The 6000-nt window shown below is 40.8% G+C and overlaps 1 protein-coding gene across 1 annotated transcript in view; it reads right to left on the reverse strand.

Moving 5' to 3' along the window:
• The window catches only part of FBXO32 (F-box protein 32), a 57386-nt gene extending 55728 nt beyond the window's left edge, over positions 1-1658 (reverse strand). Inside the window, exon 1 of the mRNA XM_020964946.2 lies at positions 1613-1658. The gene's annotated coding sequence lies outside the window, so the exon portion shown is untranslated. The remainder of the gene's footprint in view (positions 1-1612) is intronic.
• Between the last annotated feature and the right edge of the window lie 4342 nt (positions 1659-6000).

Raw genomic sequence — 6000 nt, forward strand, 5'->3', positions numbered from 1 at the left:
CATACTGCTCCCTCTCATCCACTCTACATTCTGGCTACACTGGACTACTCACCACCTTCTGTCCACAATTTTAGGAAGCATCCCGGACATGCTTTGTCTCAGTCCTTCCTAGACTCTGCAGATTCCTTGTCTCCCTCCTCCTTGCCTACCACCTTGTTGTTTGAGAACCCTTCCTTCTGTACCCCCTCCCCTTGCTTGGTAGCTCCCCTTTATGCTTTGTCTTCCCCCATTAGAATACAAGCCCCTTGAGGGCAGGGATGGTCTTGCTAGCTTGTATTTGTATCCCTAGAACTTAGCACAGCACCTGGCATATCATAGCTGCTTTACAAATGCTATAAATCTTTCTCTCTGTGTAGGTTTCTATCATCTGTCTATAATTTATGTATTTATCTATCTACCTACCTTTCTACTTACCAATTATCTCTCTGTTTCTGCCTCTGTTTGTCTGTCTCTCTCATCTTGGAGTCTTCTTACCTCCCAGTCTTTTGCTAATCATTTTTCTTATCCCATTATTACCAAAGGTGGTGCACTGGATAGAGTGCCAGGCCTGGAGTCAGGAAGACTCATCTTCCTGAGTTCAAGTCTGACATCAGGAACTTAAAAGTTGAGTGACCCTAGGCAAGTCACTTCACCCTGTTTGTCTTAGTTTTTTCATCTGTAGAATGAGCTGAAGAAGGATATAGCAAACCATGCTAGTATCTTTGCCCGAGAAAACCCCAAATGGGGTCACGAGAAGTCAGACACACAGAGCTGGACATGACTGAACAACAACGATTTTTATGAAGTTTTTCCTAACATCCAGCCTAATTTTGACTCTTTGAGACTTTGACCTGTTGTTGCTGGTTCTGCCCTTTATGGTTCAGAACAAATTTAATCCTTCTTTCATAAGATTGTTGTTTAAATATTTGAGTATAGATATTATGTCTTCCCTGCTTGCCTTATGCAGGCTTTACAACTCTAGTACTTTAACTGAGTCTCACATATCATGGATTCAAGGGCCTTTGCCATGCTACTTTTACTCCTTTTGATGCTTTTCAGCTTAAAATAACTAATAACACTAATAATGGAGAGAGCTTATATAACACTTTAAGATTTTCAAAGTCCTTTATAAATATTCTCTTAAATGATTCTCACAATAAAACTCTGGGAGGTAGGTACTATTATTGTCCCTATTTTACAGATGAAGAAATTGAGGCAAACAAAAGTAAAATGACACTCACCTCCCTTCCCCTCAGACCCAGGGTAAATGTCTGAGCTTAGATTTGAACTCAGGTCTTCCCAACTCCTGTCTCAATGTTCTGTTGTTGTCATTGTGGTTCACTCATGTCTGACTCTTTGTGACTCTGTAAGAGATTTTCTTGACAAAGATACTGGAGCAGGTTGGATTAGGCAAACAGACGTTAAATAACTTGCCTAGGATTACACAGCTATTGAATGTTTGAGGTCCGATTTGAACTCAGGTCTTCCTGATTCCAGACCCAGTGCCAAATAGCTACTACTATGCTTACTAGTGTAAGCTTATCGACATCCTTCTTAAACCATGGTACTGGAACTGAATACAATACATCAGATGAGGTCTGACAAGGGTGGAGTACAATGGGGTACCATCTACCTGTTCCAGAAGGTTGAGCTTCTCTTAATGCAGCCCAAGGTCTCCGTAGCTCTTTTGGCTTTTGTATAAAACTGGGATAATTAAAACCTGTAGGACCTATGTCACACAAGGTTTCTATGAGGCTCAAATGAGCACATAAAGTGCTTTGCAAGCCTTAAGGAGCTATAGAAACGCCAGCTATTATTAAATGTTATTGTAGATATGTCTTCCTTCCATTAAGTGTAGGATTGTGATTTATCTAAACTTAAAGTACACAACACAGTGCTTAGCACCAGGAAGGGCAGCAAAGAATGCTGGAAGGGCATTTCCCAAGGCAAGAATGAGACAGAAAATGCTCTACACCTCTGCCATCGTCAATGGAGATGCTCGCATCTATAGCTAGTCTTTCCAGACTCACTTCCTATGGCTAGTCTTACTCACCCTCTTGCTTTCCTCATTCCGGTGATCTTGAACTCTCAACTTCCAAAGAACATCCCCTGCTCCCAGCCCCATTTGTCTGATCTCATATTCCCATCCACTTCATCCATTGCCCCCAAAATGAACCAATGCAGATCTGCCCACCCCTTCCTCTGTGCCTACTGAATCTCCCATTCTATTTTTAACAAACGTTGTTTCATTCTACTTCCTGGATGAGCCCTTATGCATAGAGAAAGAAAGCCCCACATGTAGAGAGAGGTCTACCTGTGGCAAAGGATGTCATTGTGTGGCATAAATGGAGGCAAAACAGACATCTCTAGCCTCTTCTCCTCCTACCCTTCTCTAAGGGAGACTTTTATTCCTGACTGGAGGAGAAGCAGGAAGTTGGGGCAGGAGGCTGCTCTCTTCTCCTTAGAGAGAAGGGGGTACCAGACTATAATTATATGTGATCCTTTAAATATTGTTAGTTTAGGGGATGTGATTGTGTTTACCCTAACTTCTGATTGGCTTGTCACTTTTTTGGGGGAAAGGAAAAAGGTTTAATGCTTTTACCACCAAAAACCAGTTCCATGGTGAACACACTTAGAGAACAGCAAAGCAACCCATTTATCCAAATCATAGCAAAACAGAAATAAGAGAAGGTATACATAGGAGAATATATAATGGACAATGCTGAATAGAGGAACTTCCCCATTGGGAGTGAGAGAACTCAGCTCAACCAAGAGAGAGTATCCTGGCTCTAACCCAAAGGGAAATTCCCCGAAGTCTCTAGAGTAGTAAGCTGGGAACAGGGGTATGTTGGAGACTTCTGGCTCCCCTCATGTCATCCCATGGTCTCTTCCTTCAGCAACCTGAAGTGGGGTTGGCCTCTTCTATCTTCTCTCTCAAAGCTGGAAGTCAGATAAATGTCCAAGGCAACTTGACTTGAACCTTGATCAGTCCCAAAGGGGATTGGCAAGAGTTGGAGCCTTTGGTTGCCCTTCATCAACTATGCCTCATCCCTCACAAGGGCCTTCATCTCTGCCAATAGTGAGAGAGTTTCGTACCAATCAACGTTGGGATAGGGGTTACACTGGATTGCTTCCTTTCTTGCTTCTTCTGTCCTTTGGCATTCACAGAGTCTGGGCTTCTACAAGATACTGCATCACTGGTCATCTTTTTCAGGACTGGTTTTGGCTTTTTTTGTACCTTACTTCACCAATGCATTATTCTTAGAGGGGCAATCAGAATACTCCTTACTCCCCATTGCCACCTCCCGACATTCCCTCTGCCACCATCACTCAACAATCTTTTCTGTTTTTTGATTTACTCTATCCAAATGTATCACTTTATCCAGATCCTAGTGGTGGTTATCTACTGTTCTTTCAAACCTCTTGACTTCTCATTTCCTCAGTCTCCTCAATGACCATGACCTACTCCTCTTCTCCACCCCAGCTGCAGACAGGGCTGGTCATAGCCTTGATTTTGCCATTACTCACATATGTTCCACTTCTTCAATCACAAATTTTGAAATTACTCTACATATTTATAACCTATCATTCCAACTGTTCCTATACCTTACTTCTCCTAAAAATATTTTTTCTCACCATGACCACTAATCTTAACCCTAACTCTACTTTTACATTCTCCCTCCTCCATCCTTTCCTTATCTATGCCCCTTCTCCCCAAGTACTTTCCCATATTGTCATCCTTGCTTTAGCTTTATTTTCTTTCCTCTACAATCTCGAAAAAAAATAGACATTTGATGAACTGAAAGACTTTCAGGTATTTGTAACAAAAAAAACCCCTAGAACTCAATGGAAAATCCAATATAAAAGGTTCAGAAGAAATATAAGGAAAACCAATAAAATTCTACACTGCTCTCTCTTCTTAAATCCTTTGCCTTTTAGTCCTATTGTCATTCACACCTTCCCAAACGCTAAGGCTGGATTACTTCTACTGTGTTCCTCTATCTTAATTAGGATTGCTCAGTGGAACTGGAGGAGTCACATAACTGGGCTAACTGGGTCCATAACAGATTTATATTATCTAAGCTTCTGCTTAGCCAATCCTTTTACTCCTTTCTACTTACCTATCACTTCTCACAGCAACTGTTGCCCGATCTTTTGTTCTCTCCTCAAGCTTTCCATACCACAACTCTTTTCTCCTGTCTTCCTCATACTTTACTAAGAAAATAGAGGCTATTTGCCATGAGGCAAATCTTCCTTTCTCTCCGTCTCAAAATACTTTGACATCATCCCTTGTTTTCTCCTCTTCACTGATCTTTGCTGAGGACGTGCTCCATCTCTTGCCACGTATACAACCCTTGTTCAGGTATCCTTGATCTTCTCCAGTCTTCTCTAGCAGATTGCTCTCACAATCATCTCACTTTCTCTAATCATCATTCTCTCACTATCTACTAATTAATTCCCTGCTTCCTACAACCTACCCAGATCTCCTCAATCTCTAAAAAAATGCTCACTAGACCCTACCTTTCTTTCAAAATATTATTCTATATTTCTTATCCTTTTCTCAGCCAAACCCTTGGAAAAAGCTGTCTACACTCATTGGAATCTACTTCTCTTTTCTCACTTATTTCTTAACCCTTTGCTATTTGGCTTTTGACCTTATCACTCAACTAAAATCACTCCCTCCAAAATTACCAATGATCTCATAATTTCCAAATCTGATGCTCTTTTCTTAAGCCTCATCCTTCTTGATGTCTCTGTAGACTTTGACACTGTTGACCACTCTCTCTCCCTGGAGATTCTCTCCTTTCAAGGTTTTTGTGACACAAGGTTTTTGTTTTGGATATTTTCCTATCTGTTTGAACTCTCCTTCTTAGATTCCTTTACTGGATAATCATCTATTCCTCCTAATTGTGGGCATATTCCAGGACTCTCATCCTGGTCCTTTTTCCCTCTCTTTACACCCTTCCTTGCCAACCTTGTTAACTATTATTGGTTTAATTATAATCTCTGTTGGTGGCTTCCAGATCTCCATATCTAGTCTAATCTCTCTCCTGAGTCCCTGTCCCAGAATCACCAATTGACTATTGGATATTTAAAACTGGATTTCCAGTAAATGGCCATATCAAGCTCAATACATGCAAAACAAAGCTCGTCATCTTTTTGTCCACACTAAACATCCATTGAACTCCTCTATTTTTGTCAAGACTGACACCAGCCTTTCTGTCATCCTGGTTCCCAATCTTGGTATCATCCTTGATTCCTTACTGTCACTCACCCACATAGCCAATAAACTGCCATGTCTTTTCAATCTTATTTTGCATCTGTCCCCTTCTTTTTGCACACACAGCTACTTATACAGATTCTCATCACCTCTCACTTGAACTGTTTCAATTAATATCTCTGCTGCAGGATTCTCCTCTCTCCAACTGAACCTTCTTACAGTTGCCAAAATGATTTTCCTAAAGCAAGGGTCTAATTGTGTCAGTTCTACTCTATGAACTCCATTGACTCCCTATTACCGCTCGAATCAAATAAAAATCAGTCAACCAACAAGCAGTTATTAAGTGCCTAGTATGTGCCATGCACTATGCGAGGCATTGAGGATATAAGTATAAGGAATGATACTCTGTCATTTAAAGTCCTTCTGATTTCAATGTACCTTTCCAACCTTATTATATATTGGTTCCCTTCAGTAATTATATTTTATCCAAATTAGCATTCGTATTGTTCTTCACACGTGACATACCAGCTCTGTTTTTTTTATCTTTGTACTGGCTGTCCCTCTTGCCTGAAATACTCACCTTCCTTACCTCTGTTTCTTAGAATATTTCTTGTCATTTTGTTATGTCTGACTCTTTGTAATCCCATTTGGAGTTTTCTTGGCAAAGACACTAGAGTGGTTTGCTATTTCCTTCTCCAACTCATTTTACAGATGAGGAAACTGAGGCAAACAAGGTGAAGTGATTTACCCAGAGTCACACAGCTAGTAAGTATCTGAGGCCAGATTTGAACTCAGGAAGA

The sequence above is a fragment of the Phascolarctos cinereus genome, unplaced genomic scaffold (genome assembly GCF_003287225.1).
Source record: "Phascolarctos cinereus isolate Bilbo 61053 unplaced genomic scaffold, phaCin_HiC Scaffold_4;HRSCAF=312, whole genome shotgun sequence".
NCBI lineage: Eukaryota > Metazoa > Chordata > Mammalia > Diprotodontia > Phascolarctidae > Phascolarctos > Phascolarctos cinereus.